This window comes from Staurois parvus, unplaced genomic scaffold, assembly GCF_062004578.1.
Source record: "Staurois parvus isolate SC_StPar_1 unplaced genomic scaffold, SC_StPar_1.0 ptg000206l, whole genome shotgun sequence".
Taxonomy (NCBI): Eukaryota; Metazoa; Chordata; class Amphibia; order Anura; family Ranidae; genus Staurois; species Staurois parvus.
This window is the reverse complement of record NW_028318002.1, coordinates 528,343-544,845: the sequence shown is the minus strand read 5'-3', so window position 1 is coordinate 544,845 and position 16,503 is coordinate 528,343. Positions and strand designations below refer to the sequence as shown.

General features: G+C 39.7%; 1 protein-coding gene across 8 annotated transcripts in view; it reads right to left on the bottom strand.

Annotated features, from left to right (window-relative positions):
- Positions 1–16,503, bottom strand: part of CAMKK1 (calcium/calmodulin dependent protein kinase kinase 1) — a 323,389-nt gene that overhangs the window by 217,354 nt on the left and 89,532 nt on the right. The gene's annotated exons all lie outside the window — the stretch shown is intronic.

The following is a 16,503-nucleotide window of genomic DNA, read 5'->3' as shown; positions in this document are numbered from 1 at the left end:
GGCCAATATACAGCTTGTCTTTGGAGTGTAGAAGGAAACCAGAGTACCCAGAGGAAACCGATGCAGGCACAGGGAGAACATGCAAACTCCAGGCAGGTAGCGACGTGGTTGGGATTCGAACCAATGACCCTAGTACTCCCAGGCGGAAGTGCTAAACACTTCTTCTCACCTGTCCTAGAGACACAATAGGAAGTTAGTGGAAATTTTCCAAATGGTATGCAGACATTTCCCTACTCTATGCTGAAAAAAAAAAAGTTTTGGCTATAGATATACTTGAATACATTTCTTTTATTAGCAGATTACAATTTGTGACAATCCATCCATGTCTCCATGCTTTATTTTGCTGATAAATCATTTTAAAAACATCCCCTGGTATTTATGGCAGTGGCCATTTTTAGTAAGGGCAGGCGATTCCTGTAGCCTTTACTTCTTGGAATCCATCTGCCCTTAGCTTAGGGATTGGCTGAGCTGAGAACCCTCCCCTCCTGAAGACTCATGGGATGTATAACATCATTTGCCTATGCATGGAAACTAGGACGTAACTGAAGAAATGTAAAAAAAAAAATAATCGTACAGTTGCATGGGTGTGGATCCCCAGATGTAGGCAGTGTGTATTTGGAGACCCACAACAACACAAATGCCAAATTGGGAGCATGGTTTTCACCTAGGCTATACTAAGAATATATATCTTCATTTCCATCTCTGTTGCATGAGGGGTACGGAGATTAGCTGTTTACAGTAGAAATGTAAGATATGACTGCTTTCAGTGCAGCTCAAAGGAAGTGACAAAGACACTAAGATCATCAGGAATTTTCTGTACTTAAAAATGTTGGCCTCAAAAATGAAAACGAATGCAGATACCACATCTACAAACCTGTACACTGAAATGTATTAGTTTTGTTCTGGAGTGTACATATGCTGGTTGGATCATGTCCAGGGGTGGACTGACCATTTGGAAACTCAGACACTGCCGAGGGCCTGGGGTCAGTAGGGGGCCCCATGAGATGCCCCTGGTACTTTTTTCATAGGCTTTTTTGAGTTTGGGCAAGGACACAGGGGCCCCATGATCCCCTATTGCCCGGGGGCCCCATGAGTTGTCAGTCCGCCCCTGATCATGTCTATCATATCTAAGGCATTAAATGTTTATTGTTATATAGCAAATGTAACATCTGCCTGTAATACATGGTATCATTTTCCAAACATACATATTTAGACCCAGGCCATACTAGTGACCCTATCACTTGTGAGAACTAACCAGCAGGGTGGCTATGCAGGACACGGCAGGGCAGAAAAATGCTTACTTGCATGCATCACTCTATCACTGGCTGTCATCCTCTGCTGGAGACTTCTGCAGTGTTTTGTCGGCTGTTGAGCGACACCTTGCTTATCTAGCTCGGGAAGGCAAAATGCATGCAAGCAATTATTTCACTGCATATGTTAGTGATCCATTAGCAAAAAGATTGCTAATGTGACATGTGCCTAATACACATCTCTAGCTAATAATAAAGGTTGGATAGTTATTCTGGCTGACAAAAAGACAAAGATCCATCTAGTTCAACCATAAATAAAGAAAAAAAAAAGTTATAATCCTACACCCACAGTTGGTCCAGAGGAATGCAAAAAAACCCAGCAATGCATGATAAATTTTGCTCCTGCAGAAGAAAAAATTCCTTCCTGATCCTCCGAGAGGCAATCGGATATTCCCTGGATCAACTTTACCTATAAATGTTAGTATCCAGTTATATTCTGTGTATCTAAGAAAGAATCCAGGCCTTTTTTAAAGCAATCCACTGAGCTGGCCAGAACCAACTCTTGAGGGATTCTATTCCACATTTTCACAGCTCTCACTGTGCAGAATAACTCTACAACGAGTTCACTATATGAACCACTGATGTATTTATACATGTTGCTCATATCCCTCCTTAATCTCCTCTTCTCAAGAGAGAATTAATTCAGCTCATTTAATCTTTCCTCATAGCGGAGCTCCTCCATGCCTCTTATTAGTTTGGTTGCCCTTCTCTGTACTTTCTCCAGTTCCTCAATGTTCTTTTTGTGAATTGGTGCCCAAAACTGAACTGCATATTCCAGATGAGGTGTTACTAATTATTTGTACAGGGGTAATATGATATCTCTCTCTGGAGTCTATACCTCTTTTAATACAAGAGAGGATTTTGCACGCTTTAGAAACCGCAGCTTGACATTGCATGCCATTGTTAAGCTTGTGATCTACAAGAACCCCCAGATCCTTCTCCACCATTGATTCCCCCAGCTGTACCCCCCTAGTATGTATGATGCATGCATATTCTTAGCCCCCAAGTGCATAGCCTTACATTTATCAACATTAAACCTCATTTGCCACACAGTTGCCCAATTATATAGTGCATTGAGGTCGGCTTGTAAGTTGAAGACATCCTGTAAGGACGTTATTCTACTGCACAGCTTGGTGTCATCTGCAAAGAATGCAATGGGATTTAAAATCCCAGACCCTATATCGTTTATAAATATATTAAAAAGTAAGGGTCCCAACACTGAACCTTGGGGCACACCACTAACAATCCTAGAGCAAACGTTATCAAAGGGTCTAAAAAGAAAAAAAAAACAAAAAAAAACCCCACAACATTCACCTGAAACCACAGATCTCTGCTAACCTTACATTTAAACCATAAAAGTGACCAACATGTGCAGTGTATATAAAATTATGCTTGAAATAAAAGTACAGCTTATTCAGTAAATAAACTAAACTTACTTTTTTGAAATCTTTTTTTTTATTACAAATGGAATAACAAGGACTGTATATGTTAAGAACATTTCAACTATACACGAGAACAGGTAACCACACCCCCTTCCCTCAAAAGAAACAAAAAAAGCAAGAAACCATCAACATAAAGAAGAAGGTTTACCTCTTAGCACCAATAACAGAAAGTGTTTCTGGACTGAGAACTCGGAGGGAGGGAAAAGACACTTGCACTTTCATTATGGTCCTCATTTAACTCTATAAAGTATTTTTTAATGTCTTTAGGGCACCTCTGGTATGCAAGGATGTATTATGTCATCCTTGTAGCATTTGAAAAAGAATATTTATTTTCACAATGTTTGCAAATTGCAGCTTTGCGCTCAGCAGAAATTGAACTGTGGAAATGTTTTGAAACTCCTAGATATTGGTCTTACCATTTTTCTGAGGGGAGGAAAAGAAAAGAAAAAAAAACAATTTTCTCAGTAGACTATAGGTAAACATTATGCTGTGATGGTGGAGAGCATTAATAGAAATCATTTAAAGGTTATAAACAAACTAATTTGTCAGACAATTTCACCCTCTTACATGTCAATTAAGGCATTAGAGGACAGAATTATCATCTACTATATCCCAACAATCACCCATCTGTAGGAGGTATAAGATGGAGCCAACAAGCAAACTAAACTGGACCTTTTCCCATACAGTGCCCCTAGTAGCAGAAATGCATATTTCTCTTGTTGGGATCTACATTGAAAAGTACAGTGTTACTTGAATTTCATTCCAGGATTTGCCTGTCCTCAGCTAAGAGAACTTGCAATAATTTAGGACTTTACATCAAGCCTCAGAAATCTTTCATCAAGTTCTTCATGTTATATAGTTTGAATACGATGTCAAAGATATATTATTTATCACCGTAGAACATATTCCACGCTTTTTTCTTCTTCAATTTTTCCAGAAGAAAATGGCTTTGAAAAAAAAATGTGGAAGAAACCCTATTTTTTCTTAATTTTTTTCCAGGTTATTTTTCAGCTCTTTCCATCTCTACACTGCCCTACTTTTCTACAAAAGAGTAGTTTATTTGTATATAAGCTGCATTTAGGCTTTAATTGTAACTCTAAATATATTTTGTGGTAAATCCATATTGCAGATTTAGGTTGTATATATATGTAAGCATCCTGATAAAGTAGCAGGTTTACTAAATTTTTTATGGCTTGATTTATATCCAACTTTGTATTTACCTTGTGATGCTCAGCAGTAGCACTATACAAATATTAAAACAACATCCTGACCAATTGTTAAGCACCGGTGTGTTTTATGTGAAAAACGTCTTAAATACAGTGATATAAAGGTTTCCAAATCTTTCACAGGTGGTTGTCCAGGAACACATGCAGAGGGTTGCTAATGCACACAAAAATCTTTTCTAAATGAGAGACAGCCTGATTGGCACCAATTGTGATTCTGTTAGTAACTTGATTGATAAATTCCCCCTTAGAGTCTATAGACGGAATACACCCAGAGAGTGTGCAATTTAGTAATTAAAGCTATTCACTCCCTCAGCCAGTAAGAAATGGTAATAACTAAAGATAACTGAATTAACTGCAATGATACATGGTCCTTACACATAAATGTAACCAAAATGCATTTTCTACCTGGCCTTTCCGGGGAGGTATATATAAAACTTTTTAAAATGCTGGAAAAGCCAAGATTAGCAAATGCATATTAGATGGGTTTACAGTTGTGTTCAAAATAATAGCAGTCAGACATCACTAACATGACCAATCACCGTTTTTGGTAGAAATGATATTTCTACATGGAAAATAATTTACTAGCAGGTGTAGTAGAGTAATAGAAATCCAACAGACCCAACAGTCATGACATGCATGCTGCTGATTCTGTGTAATTGAATCACTAATTGAAAGGGGCATGTTCAAAATAATAGCAGTGTGGAGTTCTATTAGTGAGGTCATTCATTCTTTGAAAAACAGGTGGCAATTATTGCCCTTATTTAAGGAAGGAAGGCAGCAAATGTTGTACATGCTGGTTACAGTGCATTTCTCTCTGAAATTCTGAGGAAAATGGGTTGTTCCAGACATTGTTCAGAACAGCGTACCTTGATTAAAAAGTTGATTGGAGAGGGGAAAACATATAAAGAAGTGCAGAAAATGATAGGCTGCTCAGCTAAAATGATCGCAAATGCTTTAAAATGGCAACCAAAACCTGAAAGACGTGGAAGAAAGCGAAAAAATTACCATTCGAATGGATAGAAGAATAGCCAAAATGGCAAGGACTCAGCCAACAATCAGCTCCAGGAAGATCAAAGAAGGTCTAAAGTTACCTGTGAGTACTGTTACAATTAGAAGACGCCTATGTGAAGCCAAGCTATCTGCAAGAAGCCCCCGAAACGTCCCACTGTTGAAAAAAAGTCATGTGCTGAAGAGGTTATAATTTGCCAAAGAGCACATTGACTGGCCTAAAGAGAAATGGCGCAACATTTTGTGGACTGATGAAAGGAAGATTGTTCTTTTTGGGTCTAGTGGCCGGTGGCAGTTTGTCAGACGACCCCCAAACACTGAATTCAAGCCACAGTACACTGTGAAGACAGTGAAGCATGGTTGCGCAAGCATCATGATATGGGGATGTTTCTCATACTACGGTGTTGGGCCTATTTATTGCATAACAGGGATCATGGATCAGTTTGAATACATCAGAATACTTGAAGAGGTCATGCTGCCTTATGCTGAAGAGGAAATGCCCTTGAAATGGGTGTTCCAACAAGACAACGACCCCAAACACACCAGTAAACGTGCAACATCTTGGTTCCAGACCAACAAGATTGACTTTATGGAGTGGCCAGCCCAATCCCCGGATCTTAATCCAAGAGAAAACTTGTGGGGTGATATCAAAAATGCAGTTTCTGAGGCAAAATCAAGAAATAGAGAAGAACTGTGGAATGTAGTCCAATCATCCTGGGCTGGAATACCTGTTCACAGGTGCCAGAAGTTGGTTGACTCCATGCAACACAGATGTATAGCAGTTCTCAGAAACAGTGCTTATACAACTAAATATTAATTAAGTGATTCAAAGGAAAGCAAAATCTTCAAACATTTTTCAGTTTATATTGTGAATGTTTAAGTTTGTAAAGAAGAATACAAACACTGCTATTTTTTAATAGTCTAATATTCACTTTTCTTCATCTTTTTTTAGAGGAACAACATAAATTTGATATATTTTTCTTCATGTTTTGAGTTGGAATAGAATGTGTAGTGTTCCCAATGCATTTGTGTGTATGGAAATAAAAGCTATTAGAAGGATTTTGAGCTTTATTCATTTTTTCAACACACTGCTATTATTTTGAACAGAACTGTATGTGCAATGCCTGTATTAGCCCCCCATTCACACTCCATGCGAATCAGAAATCGTGCAATTTCACTTGAAGTCGCACGATTTCAAAGTCCCATGTCAATGCGATTTCAGGTGCGACTTTGCAAACATCCATGCAACTTCATGCACAGATGTCTATGCAAGTCACCCTTGAAATCAGCAAAAGTAGTGCAGAAACTACTTTTCAAATCAGTGTGACTCCAACGAAGTCGTAGTACCGATTAGAATGGCTCCATTGCTGCTCATTGGATGCAATTTGTCATGCGATTTGAACTGTCAAATCGCATGACAAGTCGCATCAGTGTGAATGACAGCTTAGTGGAAGTCTGTTCAACTCTGTCCAAAACAAAGGTTTGGCTGGAGTTCAAACAAATCTGGCTATTCTCTTGTGATTTCTCTCGGTAACAAGTTTCTTTCAGTCACAAAATTGCAAACATGAAAAACTATTGCCAAAACTGTGAAAATTATATAAACTATTGCAAAAAAGTGATAACCAGTCAGAAGTAATATCCATTATTAGTATATCTGAGTTATACACTGTACTGTATATGAAGGAAGAAATCTCATGTGGCTGTGAAGGTATTTATAATTTGGCAGTCTGTGTGTCTATTTTGCCACCTTGGTAAAAAAGAATTTTCTACTTTGATTTATATTTTTTCCTTTTTTTTTGGCAATACCCTAAGCTTTTCCTTTTTGCGTATTGCTTTTGCAATAGTTTATTTTCACAGCATCTCTAGAGACAGTAGTGCACACAAATCCAAAGCAGTCTTGGAGAAGCTGCACAAATCAAACAAAGAACCAACAATCATTCCATGGTTGAAGATGCTTGCCTGATGTGTTGACTTGCAGTCACAAGACTGTTTGGCTATTTTGGTTAACAAGCAAGTTTACCTAGTGAAAGGCCAAGTTTGTAAGGAAGAAGTACAAGGGCAACAACACAGAGTGGTGGGACCTGTGTAAAGACCAAGACAAGTAATCACCGCTAAGGTGAAACTACTACCTGAAAGAAAGATCAACCTCAACTAACAAAGTGAAGGAGAAACCAATAATGCACTATAAGAAACACTACTTTAGCAAATTGTGGGTGTAATGCAGGCTCCTTTAGACTGTCAGTAAGCTGTCTGCTTGTAGCTCGTACGGGCAGGCAGTTACACGACAGGTAGACTCAAGTAACTACCTAGAATGCTCACTAGCACCCTGGTAGTTCATTGAGAACTACAAATCATCAGCCGCAAAAGCTGTCAGTACCTGTACTTCATTCATTTACAGATCTCTGTGAATGAATGACATGGGCATGTGGGCAGAGCCTCACATGGCCATGTTCTGTTCAAATTATGACAGTGGGTGTGGGGAGAAGATCCCCGGCTTGCTGTCATGCTGTCACAATAGGGGGGGGGGGGGAATCAGCAAAAGGCTACAGGAGTGGGAACAGGTTACATGTTCCACCCTAAAAATGGTTGGATAAATCAGGTACGTCTAAACCAACAAAGACAAACCAGTTAACAGCCAAAGGCTTGAGTGGAACACACTTAACCATTGAGTTCTGGGAAAGAAAAGTCTATAAAATGACAAGTGAACCAACAGATAAGTAATCTCTCAAGATATATGCATGGATATAATAGCATAATCTTTCAGCAGTAATCTAAATAGAGGGAAGAAAACCATAAACTGGAAAAAATGGGTAGTAAACTATAAACCTATATATAAAAGAGTAGGCAGGGAGGAGGAAAACAGAAAACTAACAAAACATCAAAGGTCTCCTTGAATATTACCAGCTGATACTCTACAGCCAGTTGCTTCCATGTGTGACGTCACGTCCGCAACAGCACAATGTCATTTCCGGTGCATGATAATGTCACTACCAGACTTGTGTGAAGAGGAGCTGTGGCCATGATGAAAAAGAGAACATGGTGGAAAGGGGCAAAAGAAGAACATCAGAGCCGACATGCATTATAGCCAGGGGAGTGTAGAGGGTCAAGCTACTTAACTAAGATGGATGAACAATATCCCCTGGAATGAGGTAACAATCCCCCATCACGTATCAGAAGTCATGTTGTGCTGTAGCGGATATGACATCACACGCGGAAGCAGCTGGCGCTGCTGGCGAACATTGGTGGGAGATATTCAGGAGACCTTTCAGGAGCTCAAACAGCCTTTTGGATGGATGACTTCCCTCTATGAGAACACTGTTTTTGATGCCAAAGCTTCTCTCTTCATTGGGTATTCATGATCATGTGACTAGGCCTGTGTGTGTGTTTACACAGAACCTGTCCAAGGTTCCATCTTTCTCTTGCTTGGTGTGTGTACCCTAACCATCTTTGGGGATTTCTCTGCTCATTATGTCATCTTGAGCTGTGGTAAGTTGTGCTTGCCTTGGTACACGTTTTTTGGGCAGAGGATTGAATACCTTGCCATTCATTGACTGGAATTGTTTTTCATTGACTTTCTATGGTTTTTTTACTTCTATTTTTCTTTGCATGTTTTGTTTAGAGTTTCTTGAGGGGAATTATACCTTTTCCTCTGGATCAACTGGCTTGGGGATTTTGAGAACTGAAACTGATTACATTTTTACAGAATTTCATGTATCTTTTGAATACATTGCCTGTAAATCAGGTAATTTAATTTAACGGTTATACTACAAGCCTATTTATTATTTTTTTATGTATATATTAGTTTACTAAATTATATTTTTGATTGGTTATTACATCCCCCAAAGGCTGCACTTTATGCCTTGTGCTTTAGGTGTGTGTATTTTTTTGGAGGGCATCCCTGGAGACGTTCAGACTATTTTGGTTTTTGGTTGCTGATATTGTATATTGAATATAAGTAAGCTTAAAAATGTTCCCCTTTATGGGACTCTATATACTTTTTCCTTCTTTTCATGTTTCTTTTTTTGTGTTTTGTTTTATTAGTGTTCTGTATATTTATATTTTATAGAGAACAAACCTCTGAGGAAGACATATGATTTGTACAAGTTGAAACGCGGCGGAATTCTGTTTCAATACAATGTTTTATGCTCCCTTATATATGATGACTATATCTTAGACCATATAAGAGCTATGTGATTTTATGGTGATTTTTGTATGTATATGATATATGGCTATATCAGCTTTTTATCTTTGTTCTATTTAATATAATTTGTATAATTTTTTTATGTATTTCTTGCTAAAAATGTCTTCCGATTATTAGATACCATACAGTCCCTTATCTCCTTCTCTTTTTTTTAATTTAATACGGATAGAAATACAAAACATTTCTTGTATATATGAATTCCATTTGTACGTTTAGTTGTTACCTGGAGTTCAGTTTAACATAAAGAACATCAATACATGCATTAAGACACTAGAAGGGATCACTAAAGTGGAAATAAGCCCTGAAGGATCTTGAGGGTAGACACATTTAAATTAATCTGAAGAGGTATATGCCTTCAATTCCACATGTCAAAAAGCAGCATGAACTAATCTGCACAGTTTATGAAACGAAACTTGAATTTGCAGGCAAGAATCCTAAAAACAAAACAGTTAAGGAATAAACATAAAAAGCAGCAGGTATACCATAATTGCTAGATACTATAAAACGCACACACAAATACAGCTTTTTATTTCTTCCAAGTGGCCACTAATGTCTGCCAATTATCTAGGAGCAATAGAGAATGATACATTATTTTAAAACCTATTCAATAGGTAAAAAAAAAAGACCAAAAAACTCCACAAAAACAAAACATGGCAAAAAGCAAAGAAGAAATAGTCATAAAAACGTACAAAAATGTATGCACAGGTTTGCAAGGTTTATGAATGAGCCCTACAGAAATTCCTGTTGCTGACAGTTAAAAACACATTGTAGAATAATCATAGATTTTTATGGAAGAACGGACATTTGACTTGCATTGAAGGTTTGCGCTAAGATAACTACACCAATTCATTTTTTTTCATTTAAAATTAGTCAAGTCTTTTCTGCTCTTTGGAAACATCACAGAAATTTAAAGTGCCTGTAAAGGCTTTTTTTCCTCTATAAATAACAAACATGTTCTACTTACCTGTTCTGTGCAATGGTTTTGCACAGAGTAGCCCGGAACTTCCTTTTTCTGGTGTCTCCCACCAGCGCTCTTGGCTCCTCCTCTTCTGAGTGCCCCCATAACAAGCTGCTTGGTGTGAGGGCACTCATGTGAGCTCAATGTACACACAGCATGGCTTGACCTTATCCCTCCTCACATAATTTGACTGACAGCAGGAGGCGCTCACTCCTCTCTGCTTGCAGCCAAGCCTGTGAGGGAGGTGAGAGGGGAGAAGAACTGCTGGGAAGAGCACTGGATTGAGAGAGGACTCAAGGTAAATGTTTAAGGGGGGGATGGAGGGAGCTACTATTGAATGGTATTTACCTTAATGCCTAGTGTTACTAAACCTAGAACCCTGCATTCACTATATCTGGTCTCCCACAGTACACAGAACATGGAAATGCAATTATTTTAGTAAATATAAACTGCTAAACACCTTTTCTCATCAGCAGTATACAGTCTTGTGACTATCAGTGCCCAGCTGAGCACTGGTTAAAGCTTGTAGGAGGAGTTTTCATTCTCCTCTCACTGTTCTATGAGGCTGCATAACCTCTGACCCTCTATCTGGACAGTTCGGATTGGCCCTGTGCCGATCACATGCACCCTCCCAAAGAAAAAGAAATAAACTCACTAGCAATACACACCAAACTTGGCATGTGCAGAGTGATTCCAAGAGCTGTGTGCTATCAGCAGATGGATTGGGAACAGCAGAAGAATGGAAGGATCAGAGAAGACAGTCTTTTCACTCAATGAAACACAAAAAGAGGATTAACCGGTTAGGTTCAACAGTGGATAAAACTTTTAAAACCACTTTTAATTTTAATGGTGGCCCCATTAACTGCTAAAACATTCCTTGCCTTTGCTCCCTACCATACGGTTCAGCAAAACATGCTGTACTTCCAATTATGGGCTTCAATGTGACTCACTTGTGCTTGGTAACAGGCAGATCAGGCACTAGGTACTCCAACATGGGGGAGGGGCTTAATTAAAAAACAAACAAACAAACATGTTATACTTACCTGCTCTGTGCAGTGGTTTTGCACACAGCAGCCTGGATCCTCCTCTTCTCACCAACCTCCTGTCGGGTGCCCCCACAGCAAGCAGCTTGCTGTGGGGCACCCGAGCAGGCGCACTCCCAAGCCACTGCTCTGCATGTCCATTCACACACCGAGTTGTGACTCAACCTCCTCTCTCTTCTCATTGGCTCCCTGGTTGTGATTGAGCCAATGGCTCCCACTGGCTGCAATTGAACCAATGGCTCCCACTGCTGTCGCAGCCATTGAAGAGAGGGAGTCCTGGGATAGCCGAGATTCCAGTGCATGTCATTGGATCGAGAGGGGGCTTAGGTGAGTATTAGCAGGGGCTGGGGGGGATGCTGCACAGAGAAGGTTTTTTATCTTCATGCATAGAATTTTGGATGTGCTTAGGCTTTAATATAAACTTGCTTTGCACTACATGGGCAAAGCAGATGTTCCCTGCCTCTCCACCTTACCCAATCAAAGAATGCTTTGCATTCATTCAGAAAATGCAAAGCATTCTCCGAATGGCACCCATGCTGAGCTGCCTACCCCCTGTGTTCAGGATGCATCAGGCCAGCCTGTTAACATTGGACCTGGAAGCAAGGGAGATCACTGGAGTAGTGGTGTCTACTGAACTGATTTCCAGCATCCAGGGGCATTAGCCAGGTATGGTATATACCGTACATAATTACATTGGTCCATGCCATGCCTGGAATTCAACTTTAAAGAGAATCCTCTCTAGGGCGCTTATCATTGGAATAAGTGTCCCTTTTAGGGACACTCATGTTTTAGTGACAACTCAAAAGTTTGGGTTTTCTTCAACTTTCCATCCCAGTCCCCCAAAAGAACAAAGAAATCAATAAAAACCTAAAATAAAATAGGTGCACTGCCCCTTTAAGAACATGGAAAAATAGTGAACAATATAAATTATATCAAATCAATCCTAACACATGTATAATAAATAAAAAGCCTATAACAAAATTAAGCTTTAAGTGCAAATACACCATGCTGCCATTAGACTTCTGTCTACACTGAATAATGTGATGTAAACAATCTACCTAAAGCAAATGATAGTTCAGTGCTCCCATACCACAAAATGTGCGCAGGCTTCGTACCAGAAAAAAAAGATCTCTAAATTATAACAGGTCCCCAGCATATGTAGTAATGTGTATGTCACAGCCAGGGGCGGACTAACCATTTGGGAACTCGGGCACTGCCCGAGGGCCCAGGGTCAGTAGGGGTCCCCATGAGATGCCCTTGGTACCTTTCATAGGCTTTTTTGGGTGTGATTTGAGTGTGGGCAAGGACACAGGGGCCCCATGATCCCCTATTGCCCGGGGACCCCATGAGTTGTCAGTCCGCCCCTGGTCACAGCTCGCCAGTACAACGCTTGAACACCAAAAATCTCTGTGGTCCGCAAATCCTGCCTCAACTTGCATGTAGGGGGAACAAATACAAATCACCTATGAGAAAGAGGCATAAACACATCACCACACTCGTCCAGCAGGCATGATGACGTCACTGCTTAGCACTTTTTGACACATTTCTTCACAGGGGGATGTCCTCATGGGATATGAGTTTTTATTTTACAGTTTACCATCTTGTATTTAGAAGTTTTGAGAGCTGCTTTTCCTGGAGAATTACACACCCTTCCATACTCTGTCCAAAGCCAAAAATCTTTGGCATTTAGATACATTTTAATAATTTTTCAGTGAATATACAAAATTGATTAAAAGCTGATTTTTTATATCTGCTAAGTTTTTGGATTAAATGTGGTTGTGGTAGAAGACATTTATGTAATATATACTGCTGTTATTGTATTACATACTACTTTTCCTTAGACTCATAACCCACTTTTTATCAATATTTTTTTCTTATTTCTTTATTGAGAGGTTATAATGAGACTGGTTAAGCTGAAGCTGACAAAACTGATAAAGTACTGTCTAAGTATAATTGCCCAGGGCTCTCTTCACACCACTGTACTACGCGCTGCTTAGATATTATTCATGGTGTATTAGAATTGTCAAGAGTCCCCTGGTTAGAAATCTACTGCAGTCCTTACTGTTAGATCTTTTCGGTGGAAGCCATTATCTGACAATCAGGTATTAGCTGGAACTCTGCATACCTAATTAGGCCACGCAGAACCAGAACAACCAGTTTTTGTTACTATTTTATATCCTAAACAATTTGACCTGTTTAATTATTATAATCAGCTGAATTTACATTTGTTTCCTATGCAGATTCCCAAGAAAACCTTCTGTTTATCTTTCCCATAAATTTATCAAAACCTTTTTCTCAAAGAATGATTATCATTGCATTGTTTTCACTTTAAACTGCAATATGAAAGTAAAAGCCAAACCAAACAAGAACAAAAATTATCTCTAATTGTCAGAATTTTTAGAACCCTCAATTTATTATACCTTTAATTTGTTTTCTCCCATCTTTGCACTCCCTACAACCGCACCAACATCCCCTTTCCTCTCTCTGAAGATGAGGACACTGTGAAAGTGATGAGATTGTGATCAAACACCTATCCCTCCCAAGCAGCAATTACCCACAGAAAACTTCACAACTTTAACTCTTCTCTTTTCTACTCTGCAACTGACCACCTCTATTACAGAATCTCCCCCCTGTCCTGCCCTGACCTGGCCACTTCTGTCTACAACAGTTCACTTTCAAATCACACTAGACTCACTTGCTCCTCTAACTCAGAGTTTCCAGTCAAGGCACCCTTTAAAGCTATGGACAATCTTGAGGCACCCCATTCTAAAATGTAAAAAATGAAACTAATAGTTTTAAATATTGCGGCAGCATCCACACACATGGGAAACCAAATGTAAGAGGGGATTTATTCTTCAAAGAAAATACATTTTGGCACACTGGCAGTAGGAGTAGTATTCTAGCATTTCAGCTTCCTCATTTTCTCTCCCCCACGCAGATAATGTGACCTCAAGGCTGACAGAAAGGGGAGGGGGGTTAAACAAGGATGCTGTGCAAGTACCCAATATCCTCCTTATCAACCAATAATATCAGCCGGATGCTGGCATCTGGCCTGCACAGCTCCCATGGTTGTAATGCTGCACAAAGAAAACCTGTGGCTCTATGTAACAAAAAAGATAGGCTCCATCCATTAGCTTGTACACAGTTTTTGGGCAATTTGGAGTAATGTTTAGGCATTTTACCTAGGCACCCCTGAAGTAAAAATTCAGCTTTATGGGAATGGTAGTAAGCATAGAGTGGAACATCACCCTGTTGTCTTCTATCAACTTTTTTTTAACCAGAGTGCCTACACACCCTAGAGGACACAGCAAGATCCCTGGCATTTTAATACAAAATATATACTGGCAATATGCATTTATGTATCTCTGTTTTACAAATCAGCTTAGTGGCCTGCTGGCTTATGGACTCTGAAGAAAATAGAACACCGTTCCACTGAACGCAGGAGCAGTAGAAAAACAAAAAAGCTGGCAGGGGAGCTCAGTCACATGGTCTATCAAAGTCATAGGACCTGCTTCTCCTCCAATCACAGCATTTTCTAAGCAGTTAAGCAGAGAGAAACCTGTGGGATACTACAGACTTCACATTGTAATCTGTATTGCACAATATTTCACAGTGATTGCCGTACTTATCCTTACGGACAATTTATAGCTCTTACTCCATTGATATTTTATGGACTTTATATAGTCTCACTTTTATGCTGCACTTTACTGTTTCACATTTATTGAATGATTTATTCAACATTTTTTATATTTGAATTTTATATACTGCACTTGACTGTTCCACTGATCATTTTTTTTTCCTCTCGCTATATGTCTTTGCACTTTATTTTCACTATAATATCATTCACTTATTTTAGCGCTGCACTTTCTATATACTTGTCAAATACTGTCTCCTGTATTTAATCGCACTGCAGTTTTTTTTTGTGAATGGAAATAGATTGTAAAATGCAAGCTAGGCGTTACATTGTGCTATATAGCAGAGAGCATATAACGATATCCACTCTCTGTAACCCCCCCACCCCCAGTTTACTTTATTAATAGTTCTGTGCAATCCGTCACAGCAAGAATTTACAGGAGCTCCCTACATGGAGGGCACATTCAGAAGTACAGTTGTGTCCAAAATTATTCAACCCCCACTGAAATTGAGTGTTTTGGCCAGTTTGACATTGCTTTTGATCATTCAGTCATCTTGCTTACATTTACATTAAAGAGGCACTTGTAGGTCAGACAAATATAACATAACAGTTATAATGAAATAACCACAAATGTCTTTTCTGTGCTCACAGCATTATCAGTTTTATTCAACCCCCAAGTGACATTCAATCTTAGTACTTAGTACAGCATCCTTTTACAGTTATAACAGCTTTTAAACGTGAAGCATAGCTTGACACAAGTGTCTTGCAGCGATCTACGGGTATCTTCGCCCATTCTTCATGGGCAAAGGCCTCCAGTTCAGTCACATTCTTAGGCTTGCGCACTGCAACTGCTTTCTTTAAGTCCCACCAGAGGTTCTCAATCGGATTTAAGTCTGGTGACTGCGATGGCCACTCCAAAATGTTCCAGCCTTTCCTCTGCAACCATGCTCTAGTGGACTTGGAGGTATGCTTGGGATCATTGTCCTGTTGAAAGGTCCAACGTCTCCCAAGCCTCAGGTGTGTGACGGACTGCATCACGTTTCCATCCAATATCTCCTGGTACTGAAGAGAATTCATGGTACCTTGCACACGCTGAAGCTTCCCTGTACCTGCAGAAGCAAAACAGCCCCAAAGCATGATTGACCCTCCACCATGCTTCACAGTAGGCAAGGTGTTCTTTTCATCATAGGCCTTGTTCTTCCTCCTCCAAACATAGCGTTGATCCATGGGCCCAAACAGTTCTAATTTTGTTTCATCAGTCCACAGAACACTATCCCACAACTTTTGTGGTTTGTCCACATGGCTTTTGGCATACTGCAGTCGACTCTTCTTATTCTTTGGAGACAGCAAGGGGGTACGCCTGGGAGTTCTGGCACGGAGGCCTTCATTACGCAGTGTGCGTCTTATTGTCTGGGCTGAAACTTCTGTACCCACATCTGACAAATCTTTTCTCAGTTCCTCAGCAGTCACACGGGGACTTCTCTCCACTCTACGCTTCAGGTAGCGCACAGCAGTCGAAGTCAGCATCTTCTTTCTGCCACGACCAGGTAGCGTTTCAACAGTGCCCTTTGCCTTGAATTTGCGAATGATGCTTCCTAAGGTGTCTCTTGGTATGTTTAACATCTTTGCAATCTTCTTATAGCCATTGCCCTTCCTGTGAAGAGAAATCACCTCTTCTCTT